This window comes from Marmota marmota, unplaced genomic scaffold, assembly GCF_001458135.2.
Source record: "Marmota marmota marmota unplaced genomic scaffold, marMar, whole genome shotgun sequence".
In the NCBI taxonomy this organism is placed as follows: Eukaryota; Metazoa; Chordata; class Mammalia; order Rodentia; family Sciuridae; genus Marmota; species Marmota marmota.
In genome coordinates, this window is record NW_026000185.1 from 15,202,013 (window position 1) to 15,214,903 (window position 12,891).

Below are 12,891 nucleotides of genomic sequence, written 5' to 3' on the forward strand. Positions count from 1 at the left end.
GGGGAGAGGGGACTCCGCCCTCTAGGAGGGAGATCCCTCTAAGGGGGTGTCAGGGGGAGCTCTTATACCACCACAGCCAGGGTAGAGAGGACTCCCCCCTCGAGGACGGAGGTCCCTATAACCTGAGTGTCTGGGGCGGGGAGTTCATAAACCACCGCAGTGGGGTAGAAGGGACTCCCTCCTCAGGGCGGGGGGAGGTCCCTCTAACCTGGGTGTCTGGAGGGGGGGTAGCTAGTATACCACCACAGCCAGGGTAGAGGGGACTCCTCCTCTAGGGAGGAGGTCCCTCTAACCTGGGTGTCAGGGAGAGTTCGCACTGACATCCAGGGTAGAGGAAACTCCGCACTCTAGTAGGGGAGGTTCCCTCTAACCTAGGTGTCGCACTCCTCTATGGGGAGCTCCCCTCCAACCTGGTTGTTGGGGGGAGCTCCCATGGCACACAGGGTAGAGGGGACTCCCTTCTCTAGGGAAGAGGTCCCTCTAACCTGGGTGTCGGGGGAACTTGTATACCATCGCACCCAGGGTGGAGGGGACTACCCCCCTACCCTGACCATGCCAGATCTGGGATCTACCTCTTTCTCTCGTATCAACAATCCTCAGGCTTTTGAGGCTGGCAGTCCTTGGGCTCTCTTTCTTCTTAGTAACACATTGGCATCTAAACTCACCTCTTTCTTTTCTCTACTTTCATTCTCTACCAATCTTGAGTTCTGTTTTTTGTTTGTTTTGGTACCAGGAATTGGACTCATGGATATTCAACCATTGAGCCACTTCCCCAGGCCTATTTTGTATTTTATTTAGAGACAGGGTCTCACTTAGTTGCTTAGTGCCTCACTTTTTCTGAGGCTATGCTTTGAACTTGTGATCCTCCTGACTCAGCCTCCCTAGCCACTGAGATTACAGTATGCACCACTGCACCTAGCCTGAGTAATCTGTTCTCAGTAGAAGAAACAGACTGACACTGTTCATATTATCTTCTAGATCTTTTGTGTACTGCCTGACCTCACCCTTTGAAACCCCAAAGCCAAGGATCAATTTCTTTGTTTTCTACATTTCTCCAAGCCATTGCTTCTCTGAGCCTCTGAAAGTAAAATGTCTAAACCCTGAGCTGGAGGGCAACATAGGTTCCTATGCCAAGAAAGCTTCCTAAAGGAAGTTGACACCTCCACCCAACAGACAGATTGAAAAGTATTTAGAAGAGCTGGGGTTGTGGTTTAACGGTAGAGCGCTCGCCTAGCACGTGCAAGGCGCTGGGTTTGGTCCTCTGCACCACATTTTAAAAATAAATAAATAAAGGTATTGTGTCCAACTACAACTAAAAAAAATTTTTTTAATTAAAAAAAAAAAGTATTTAGAGACTCCCCCAGATAATCAGCCTCCATGAGGTTCTGAGTGGGAGGAAGTCCTGGCTTATTTGAAGGCATTAAGGGAAACATGTATGAAGAAACAGTATCACCAATCAGAATGGAACATCAAGGCAAAGTGACAAGCTTTCCCTGTCAGTACTGAAGCTATTATCAACTATAGATCCAACGTGGGGCATCTAAAATGTCCTCCTGAGGGCTGGAGATGTAGCCCAATGGTAGAGTGCTTGCCTAGCTTGTGTGTGTATGGGGCCCTGGGTTCAATTTCCAACACTGAAAAAAATATTATGTATACATGTCCTCCCTTGACTCCCTATTCCCTCTCTATTTATTTCTCCCCCCTCTTTAAAATTTTGTGATGAGTTCTCTATACTTGTGTTTCCATTTCTTCAACCCATTTCAACGAGGCTCTAATAAAGGTCATTAATGACCTTGCCCATAAATCATAAAGCTGGTCTCTATCTTGCCAAACCTCTTCCTAGGATTCAATATAGTTGGTTCCCGTAGAACTCCTTAAAACATTCTTCTTGGTTCCTCGGGACTCTGTCTTGGCCCCCTTCTCCCTCTGGTCTTCTGGGTGAGTTCATCCACTCCCATGGCCTCAGTCTCTCATGCCTCCCAAATCTGTGTCATCTGCTCAGAGTGCTTTCTTGACCTCCAGACTTCTTTTCTTTTTCATTGCCAGAGATTGAACTTGAACCCAGGGCCTCACACATGCTAGGCAAGAGTTCTACTACTGAGCTTCACCCCCAGTCTCCACCTCCAGACTCCAGTGTCCAACCTTGGGTTCTATCCATTATCCCACAAGTTCCTCAAACTCAATGTGAACCAAACTGAAACTGAATTTATCATCTTTCCCATAAACCCATCCTTTCTCTGCTTTGTGTTCCATCATCCCTGGAAGAGGAGAGTCACATTAGCCATTAGTGGCCTAGGCCCAGCCCCTGGGTATCTTTTTCTTTTTTTTTTTTGGGGGGGGGGGCAGTAATCAACCACTGAGCCACATCCCCAGCCCTATTTTATATTTTATTTAGGGACAGGGTCTCACTGAGTTGCTTAGTGCCTCGCTTGTGCTGAGGCTGGCTTTGAACTCATGATCCTCCTGCCTCCTGAGCTGCTGGGGTTACAGGTGTGCTGCCTGGCCTGGCCCCTGGGTATCATTTTGAAACATTCCTCCTCACAATCTCACCAGTGAGTTCTGTCAGATCCACCTCCACAATGTCTTTCTGGCCCACCCTTCAGTCCTACATACTGCCTCCACCATGGTATAAACCTCTGTCCTTTCTCCCAACAACAGCAGTAACCTTGATAGAGTCCCATGTCCCTACTGAGCTTTCTAAATCCCAAGTTAGAACATGCCACTCTCGGGTTTAAAACCCTTCAATGGCTTCCCATTGCTCCTGGGGTCAGATTCAGAGCCTGACCTTGGCATTCACGGCCCCCTCCGTCTGTCTCTTCAGCCTCATCTCTTGCCATTTGTCCAATCTTCTGCCCAGCGGCATTTAATCGCTTCCTTTAACTGGCACCTCGGACTCACCAGGCTCTGGCCTGCCGGCCACAAAGGTTTTCCTGTTCTTGGAAATCTCTTCCCAACCTTCCCTTGGCTAGTCTCTCAACTTCAGGTCCAGCTAAATGTCACCTCCTTGCTTCTCCTGGGCCAGGTTAGCACCCTGCACGGCAGACATTCCTCACGGGTGTAATTCATGAATTTACAACGTCTGTAACTGCTGCCGCTGGACGCTGTCCGCCTGGTCCATCCTGCAGCCTCAGGATGAGCTGGGCTTCCAGCAGCCTCCTAGTTGTGCAGTGAAAATGAAGGACCCCAAAGCAATCTGAGGACCAATGAGAAGTGAATCAACTCAGCTGAGACATTAAGGTTGGCATCCCAATGGGAGGCCAGACCCAACTCCCCCAGCCCCTCCACAGTCCCCTGCCATCTGCTCTGCCAACAGAAGTCCATGGGTGTCAGGGGCAGCACTCCCAAGGACCTGGGCCAGCAAGGGACCCTCTCTAACTCCATTCCTGATCCCAGCCTCCTCCCCTCCACCGCCTCAACTTTTGTCCTTGAGAGATAGAGTTTCACTCCCTGTGTTCCGGGGACTGGAAACATTCAATTAATGCTTCCTGCCGGGAACTTTGCAAGGTATCCCAGATGTGATTCCCCTGAAGAAAGGGAGGAGTTGTTTATTTTATTTGAAGGAAATGGAATTAATAGGTGAAAGAGAAGTTTGTGTACTGGGCTAGAGTTGGAAGGTTTCTTTCTCTTATTCTTCCCCCATTTCGTTAGAAAAAATGAAGTATCGGAAAGGAGAAGAGGGATAAGACACTGAGGGGGGATTGAAAAATATAAAGATACAAAAATGACACCGTCTGGCTGTGGCAGCGGTGGGATTCGAACCCACGCCATCGAAATGACTGGAGCCTAAATCCAGCGCCTTAGACCACTCGGCCACGCTACCGCCTGCTTAGACGTCGACCCACTCAGCCTATGTTAGTGTGATGACGAGGGTGCCTTGTTCTCTGTAAGCTCCGCCTTCATAAGTTTGCGCATGCCCATTATGAGACCGGCCTCCATCCTGTCGCCTCTGCACTTTCGCCCCCTGGCTTCCTTGGCAGTCCTGGAGTTACGGTACTCTTGTCCCCGGCTCAAGAAGTACTGTAGGAAGCCATCATTAAAAAAGAAAGATTAGTTCCTAAATGTTAAACATTAACATCCGATCTTCACATGTGTCGAATTTGATTTTTGCAATTTCTATGGATGTGATGCTGCCTATGGCCACCTGGGGGCGGTGCTGCGCTGCGGTTTCCTCCCAACTGGGGTGGGGATCCCGCAAGAAACCCAAGTTTGCACGGAATCCATTCTGCCGGCTCGATTCTCATCACAAGCTTCCTTTGCAGCCCCGAGTGACCTCACGGCCTGGCCCCTGCCCTCCTGATAGGAGAATCACGTGTGGGCTCCTTCAAGCATAATTATTATCCCATTTTACAGCTGAGTAACTTGTCTCAGGTGCCCCAGCCAAAGCCAGCCTTCCCCAGCCTCCAAAGACCCAGGTTCTTCTGTGCAGACTATTTGAGTGTTATTTTTTAGACTAATGCAATAAATTTAGAGCACAACACAGCAACCTTCATTTTCCGTCATTCAAAATTGTTAATATTTGGAGATTCGCTTCAAGTCTTTTAAAATAATAATAATAATCCTGTAAATAAAATTGAAGTCTTTTGAGATCCTCAAATGTTATCATTCTTCCTCTTTCCTCAGGTGTTTCAAATCCTTCCAGTACACTTTTCCCTAATTTTACCTTCAGATAGGCTTTATTCACTTCCTTTCCGTTTAAATTGGGTTATCCACTTCCTTGCAAACAAAACCCAGGGTTATAAAGACAGCTGGGTAAGTTGATGTGATAATGGCCCCCCAAAGATGAGCACATTCAAATACCCAGAACTTGTAAATGTGTTGCCTTACACATGGCAAAAGGGACTTTGCAGATGTAATTAAGGATCTTCAGATGGGAAAAGTAGCCTGGATTATCTAGATGGTCCTAATATAATCACAGGGATCCTTAAAAGAGAGGCGAGAATTCAAGGAGAAATGAAGACACCAGCAAAAAGGGGAATACACATAATCTCGACTAGCTACAAAAAGTAAGAATACCAATTCTCTCCTGAGACCTCCAAAAAGGAACTCAAAGTGTCTGAAAACACCTTGAATCTGGGACTTCTGATTTTGGGAACAATAAGACAATTATCTGTGTCATTTTAAGCCACTAAATTTGTAGAAATTTGTTACAGCAGCAGTAAGAAACTAATACAGTGTGTAAACCAGGGGCTGGCTTGGGAATCACAAAGCTGAGCTGTTTCTCAGGGTGTGACATTAGGAAAGTTCCTTCTCTTAGGGCCTCAGTTGCTCATTCCTGCAATATACTGTTACATATAACAACATTAATGTGACATAATGTAACATACATTGAATGTCTGTATGATGATGACAATAGCCACCTCTTAGGAGCTGCTGTGAAGATTAATTCATTCATTCTGCAAGTATTTCTTGAGCACCTGCAGTGTGTCAGGCATGTTCTGATCATATCAAAGAACGAAGCAGTGAAGATCAAATGTGGTAATACGTGGATCTCTGGCCTATAGCGTGGGGGTGATGGTGGTAATTCCAGGTATCTGTTGCCTTCCAGTATCTCACCCCAGAGTTCTTCCATGGACATTGGTTGGCCATGAGGTGATATTCCACATACCCTCCCCAACTCACTGCTGCAAGTAGGTATTTATGGATCTCTCCCTGGAGGAGGCAGGGCCATGCTAGTGAGTCACCTCTCTGTTGCCACATGAACCTAAGTTAGAGGCAAATGCTCCGGCTGGAGCTGCCCAAAAGACCTCAGAAAACTGTTGTCTGGATATGGTCAGACTGTGGCCGAGCATCTGGCCGATCACCCCTTGGGGCCACAGGAAGGAAGCTGGGTTCTCTTAAGTTATCTCCCTGCAATTACTCAAAGCAGTGGTTGGATCATATGCCAGCAGCACCTGGCCCCCCAGCTCTCTCCCTCTCTGATAGTTTAAGTTAACATTTATCCTGCACCCGTTAGATCTGATCAGGCACGATCCATGCTTGAGGGTGGGGGGAGCTGCTTCTAGAAGTACTCAGAACCCTGCAGCCAGAGGCACTAGACCACAAACCCAGTGGAGGTGAGGCTTCAGTTTGTCTGCCCCGCCCAGCATTTCTTCAGCAGCTTGGCCTCCCTGCTGGCCCCAGGGTTCTGCTGACTGGGCTTCTCTGTCGATTTACATCTTCAGGGGTGACAGTGCAAAGCCGCAGCCAAGCAAAGGTCAGGAGGCCGCAGAATCCAGAGCAACCAGGATCTGTTTAGTTTCTCTGTGTGTGTGTGTGTGTTTAAGTAACATTTAAAAATGAGTTTTGCAAAAGTAATCTGAGTTCCTTGGTGCTTCAGCAAAGAAAGAAAAGCACAAATAAGAAAAAATAAGAGTCACCTTTCATTTCTCCACCTACTGCAACTCTGAGTTTTGGAAGAGAAAGTTGGTTTTTGTCTTTTTTAAATTTCAAATGTAATGTCAGGTAGTCATGCTCGCTGTACATTTTTTAACATGTGTTATCAGAGGTGTAAAATTAAAAGGGAAAATTCTCTCCCTCTCTGTGGCCCTCCTTCACCAGTGAACCCCACAGAAGCAACCCCTGTAAAAAGGCTTGGGGTCAATTGTTCCAGATCTTTTCCTAGGCAAATGAAACCAGAAACGCACACGTGGTCCTGCTGTCATCCTGGAGCCTGCCTCCCACAGAGGAAAGGAAGGGCTGCACTGGCTAAGAGACAGGAAAGGGGTCACTTCATGGAGTCTTTCCAGAGCTACAGGTGGGCCACCTGGCTGGCTCTATGGTGGGCATGCCAGGCCCAGTGACCTATAATCCCAGCAACTCAGGAGACTAAGGTAGGAAGATTGCAAGTTCGAGGCCAGCCTCAGCAACTTAGTGAGACCCTGTATCAAAGTAAAAAAAATAAAAAAGGGCTGGGGAGGTGGCTCAGTGGTGGAGCACCCTTGAGTTCAATCCTTTGAGTTCAAAACAAACAAGCGAACAAACAAAAACTCTCAAATCCACCATGGAGAGGGAATCTGAGCTTTTGCAACCATCCTGGGTGTATGTGGCCAATGCTGCTCTCAGGCCTGAGCCTGTGGGAGGGAACAGGCAGGTGACTGACTGGGCTAGGGCTTGTAGGAGCTGGAGCACTTTCCCCTCCCATCTGCCATCTCTTCTGCTACCACACAATGTAGCAAACCGGTGAGAGCAAACTGGGTTGTGGGGATTTTGGTGTTTTTGTTTTGGGTAACAGCTTTATTGCAATGTGATTCACATACGGTACATACCATTCACCCATCTGAAGTGTATAATTTGGTGGCTTTTACTATATTCGGAGTTGTGTAGCTATCAACCTCAAGCAATTTTGGAACATTTTCATCACCCCCAAAAGAAACCCTGCTACTTATATGTAATAATTCTCTGATCCTCCAAACTCCCTTCCAAGCCCCTGACAACCATTAATCTACTTTCTCTCTTTGTGGATTTTTCAGTTCTGGGCATTTTATGTAAATGAAGTCATACAATACATTGTCTTTGGGGGGCTGTGGGGTACTGGGGATTGAATTCAGGGGCACTCAACCACTGAGCCACATCCCCAGCCCTGTTTTGTATTTTATTTAGAGACAGGGTCTCACTGAGTTGTTTAGCACCTTGCCTTAGCTCAGACTGGCTTTAAGCTCGAAATCCTCCTGCCTCAGCCTCCGGAGCTGCTGGGATTACAGGCATGGGCCACCACGCCTGGTCAATACATTGTCTTTGGTGCCTGACTTCTTTCACTTTGTGTAATGTTTTTAAGGTCCTTCCATGCTGGAGCATAAATCAGTACTTCATTCCTTTTTATTGTCAAATACCATACTATTGTATGGATAGAGCATATTTTGATTGTCCATTCATAAGTTGATACCATTTGGGTTTTTTTTCACTTCTTGGCTCTTATGAATAATGCTGTTATGAACATTTGGGTACGTGAGCATATCTTTTAATTTCTCTTGGTATAGAACCAGGAATGGAATTGCTGGGTTGTATCATAATTCCATGTTTCATTTTTTGAGGAACTACCAAACTGTTTTCAATTTCTCACATCAGCAAAATGTGAGGGTTCCAATTGCCCCAGATGCTTGCCAACGCCTGTTGATTAGCTGATTTTTTTTTTCTATGATAGCCACCCTAGTGGATTGATACCTTCAATTTGCATTATCCTCAGGCTATTGGTGTAGAGCATTTTTTTCATGTGCTTAATAGTTATTTGTATATTTCTTTTTAAAATATATATTTTTTAGTTATAGGTGGACACAATATCTTTATTTTATTTTTATGTGGTGCTGAGGATGATCAACCCAGTGCCTCACACATGGTAGGCAAGTGTTCTACCTCTGAGCCACAACCCCAGCCCTGTTTGGGTATTTTCTCTGGAGAGAGATCTATTCAAATCCTTTGTCCATTTTTAAACTTGACTTTGTTATCTTTTTAATATTGAGTCACAAGAGTTCTTTATATATTTTAGTTACATTTCCCTTATCAGATATATGATGTGTAAATATTTTCTCCCATACTCTGGGTGGTCTTTTCGTTTTCTTGATAGTATCATTTTTGTTTTGTGGGTTGGGTCCTGTGGACATTCTGGTGGAGGGAAATGGGGGAAGAAACCAAATCCTTGTGGATGAGGTGAGAGATTTTTTTTTTTTTTCTCAGAACTTGAAGCGAAGAGCTTTGTCCATGAAGGCGGAGCAGCGAGCAGCAGGCTTTAGAACAGGGCTCTTGGCTTGAAATTGAGCATGATGGGTTTATTATTCCTCTTGGATACAGTAACAGTAAGGTAGTTTAATTTTTTTCCTATATTTAATTATTTTTTTAAAAAAAGGAAGTCTGATGCCTCCAACGCTTCCCACTCAGCATGCCTGCCTCACAGTTTAGAATGGCATGGAATAATGACTAATAGGGGAATTTCTGTTGTCTCTTTCCTCACCTCACTAGAATGTTCCCTGAAGGCAGGCCTTTCCCCCACCTCTTAGCATGAAATTTGGCACACAGTAAGAGCTTATTAAATAATTGTCATAAGAATGAATGCCCAGGGCTGGGGATGTGGCTCAAGCGGTAGCGTGCTCGCCTGGCATGCGTGCGGTCCAGGTTCGATCCTCAGCACCACATACCAACAAAGATGTTGTGTCCGCGGAAAACTAAAAAATAAATATTAAAAATTGTCTCTCTCTCTCTTTCAAAAAAAAAATAATAAAAATAAATAGGTCCGTTTGACTCAAAAACCTTTGCCTTAAAAAAAAAAAAAAAAAAAAGAATGAATGCCCAGAAACTCTCTGCTTACATTCTCCCAACTCATCAAAAGTCTGGAAGGAAAGAGTCTCTTCTTCATGGTTGCAAGACAAGATCCAGATTCCTTTCTCATTGGCCTAACTTGGGTCACATGAACCAATCAATGGGATTAAAGGGATGGAATATGCTAATTGCCAGATCTGGTCGTGTGTCCACTCTTGCAACCAAGGGAGTGGGAAGGGGTATTTTCAGGAATTAAGAAACCAAGGGAGTGGGAAGGGGTATTTTCAGGAATTAAGAACAGAGTGAGGGCTGGGGTTGTGGAATTAAGAACAGAGTGAGGGCTGGGGTTGTGGCTCAGTGGTTGGACGCTTGCCTGGCATTTGTGAGGTACTGAGTTTGATCCTCAGCACCCCATAAAAATAAATAAATTAAATAAAGGTACTGTGTCCATCTACAACTAAAAATAAATTTTAAAAAACAAAGAATAGGATGAATTAGTCCACTACAGACAAATCAAGATTCTCATGCAAAAGAGGATGCTTTTGGGCCAGATAAAAATATGGAGAAGTTAAATAACTTGTCCAATGCCACAGAGCTTTAGGTAATGGAACACCCCCCCTCCCCCATCATTTGTGTTGTTTAGCCTGGACTTGGGAAAACTAGTTTAGCCTCCTTGGCCTCCTCCTTCCTTCCTGAACTCCCCGGGGTCTCATAATTTCAGGAATAACTTTGTCTTTTGCAAAAAGTCAAAGGAGTTTTCTTAAGGTAACCAAAAGAACCAGCCTTTCAAACCAAAATTTTGTCATCTATCTTCTCGATCTTGTATTTTCCAAAATTTGTAACACACATGCCAAAGGGTGAACTACTCCCTGGTGGGCTTCAGGATCCATTTCTTCTTTTGATCTCTGACCACCTTAGGAGATGCTGCCTGTATGTCACCCCCTCCTCAGCCTTGTAAACTTGAACCTACCCCCAGCAGATGCCATTGCAGTTGGTAAACCTGAAGGCCTGAAGTTTTCCAAGAGAATCTGGATTTTTGTAGGCCTCAAATACTGAAGAGTCAAGGCTCAGGGACAGGACACTCAAGCGGCCTGTGTATACTGGGATCTGGGCCCAGTCCTGACTCAGCCACTTAACTATCTGTGCAAGCAGGGGAAAATCACTTCAATTGCTCTCTGTGCAAACTGTCAGAAGGTTGTGATGATGATGGAAAGGGATAATGCTTTCGAATTAGACCATTTTCTTTCGCCAGTAACACAATACCACAGACAGGAGGAGTTATAAAGAAAGGAGGTTTATTTTGGCTCAAGGTTCTGGAAGGGCAAGGTTGAGGACCTGCAGCTGGTGATGGTCTTCCTGCTGGCAGAGTCCAGAGGAGGTGTGGGGTATCATGTGAGGAGAGATAGGGAGTGTGTGTGTGTGTGTGTGTGTGTGCGCGCGCGTGTGTGTGTGGTGTGTCCATCTGTCTGTCTTTAGCTGCCAGCATTAATCATTATCTAATCCTAATCACCTCCAACTCTAAAGATAGTCGGATTAAATCTCTACCCTCCTAATACCTTGGAGTGGGGATCAGATGTCCCAAATGTCCACACAGGAAGCCTCGGGGACACACTTAACCATGTCCAACCCTTGGCATCCTGGAAAGCCGTTGCCTCAGAGCCAAACAAAAAGTGAAGTTCCTATGAATATCGGCTCTTTGGTCCCCCAAAAGGCATCAGAGCAAGCATTCCACATGACAGATGATCCCGACCACAGAAGCATATTCCCAACCCATTGATGAGAGGAAGGAAAAGAACAAACGTCAGTATACCCACAGTGTCCCTGTCTCTCTGATCTTCCTGTGGTCTTGGTGTTTGCCTGGGACTCTGGGTGACCTCCACCTCTATGGGGGTTCTCCCTCACCTCCCCCCACCTTCCAGGACAGAGGCGATCCTGATAAAGGACTCTTCGGGGCACAAGGAGCAGGTTTATGTTGCACATCCCACTGGGGTAGGCCCTTTGCTAGACATTCCCTGCTGGAAACCCTCCTGTCCCTCTCCGTCTGGCAGTGCCTGAGCAGGGAAGTTCACATGTTCCCTCTGAAGGCCTAATTTTTTTGATCCTGATGAAAAAACTGGTAGCTGGGCGTAGTGGTGCATGACTGTAATCCCAGCTGCTCAGGAGGCTGAGGCAGGAGGATCGTGAGTTCAAAGCCAGTCTCAACAAATTAGCAAGATGCTAAGCAGCTCAGTGAGACCCTCAGTGAGACCCTGCCTTTAAATAAAATATAAATAGGTCTGGGGATGTGGCTCAGTGGCCTAGTGCCCCGACTTCAATCCCAGGTACCCTTCCCACAAAGAAGAAGAAAACTGGTGATGGATTCACAGGAGAAACACCATAACATTTCTTCTATCACAGTTTTGCAGGACATGAGAACCTTCAGATGGAAGACCAAAGGTCCAGGATAAAGTATCCGTTTTATGCTGAGGTTCAGTGAAACCTTAATAGCCATGTAGAAATACTCGGAGTCCTCTGGGTCCCTCAGTTGTAGCATTTCTTCCAGTTGGGTGTGGGGCAGATCCCCTTCTGGAATGTGGGTCTTATGCCCTACTATCAAACTAGGTAGGTCAGAGAATTTCTTTATGGCCATTTCTCATGCAGAGAAGTAGGGAAGAGTTGGAGTATTTGTAGATTTTATGGCTAGCTTTGGGGAAAATGGGTTCTGGTTTCTATGATTTGTCTTGAGGAAGAGGAATTCTAGTTCCTGGTTTCTGGTTTGCCTGGGGGAAGGATGAGGGTGAGCTGCAGGAGTCCAGCTGTATAAAAATCCTTTTTTTAAAAAAAACATTTATTTATGTATCTTTAGTTTTAGGTGAACATATTACTTTGTTTTTATGTGGTGCTGAGGATTGAACTCAGTGCCTCATGCATGCTAGGCGAGCACTCTACCACTGAGCCACAACCCCAGCACTGTATAAAAGTCCTTTGGCAAGAGGTTCCACTTTAGAAGTGGGTCATAAGTGAAGGGAAAGATGTTTACATTCCTCAGCGCTTGGAAATCAGCTAAGTGTGGATTGGTTCTAGCTGGCCCTTCCTGGTTGTGTCCTACCGCCCTTCTAGAGTCAGCATGGAGCTGGAATGAAATAGATCACTCAATAGATGCAACGGTTATTTTTTTATTTCTAAAATATCCTTTCATTAGAAAAAATATCTGGAAGGACATGATTATCAAAATGTTCACAGCAGTTGTCCATTTCCTTTTCTTCTTTATACTTTGCCATATTTATCCATTCATTCCACAGGCTTCTATTAAGCACCTACTATGTGCCAGGCCCTGGGTTCAGTTAGGAATACAGCAATGTAAACAAGACTGGTAAGGAACGCCTAGAGGACATATTGGTTAAATAATTACATAAAGAAATGCAATTGGTGTATGTGCCTAAGTTTTTACAAAGCAGAGATGGGGGGCGGGGAAGCATTTCTCATAAAAGTATCCTAAGGTTAGTTATAGAGATTTCCACAAATGACAAATGGGCGTTAGATGCTGACACTGTGTGTGTATTCAACAGGCGGGGCGCTCGTCACTGAGCAGGGGGGCAGATCAGTGAGGCGGCTGCAGGCTCTGTGGCGGCCACCGGGGGGCGGCCACGTGAGCACCGCAGTCCCGCCCCTGCCCCGTCGCTC

At 45.8% G+C, this 12,891-nt stretch overlaps 1 non-coding gene across 1 annotated transcript; it reads right to left on the reverse strand.

Annotated features, from left to right (window-relative positions):
• Nucleotides 1-3,738: 3,738 nt before the first annotated feature.
• On the reverse strand, nt 3,739-3,820 carry Trnal-uag. Its single transcript has one exon. It is a non-coding gene; the product is annotated as a tRNA-Leu (tRNA).
• Between the last annotated feature and the right edge of the window lie 9,071 nt (nt 3,821-12,891).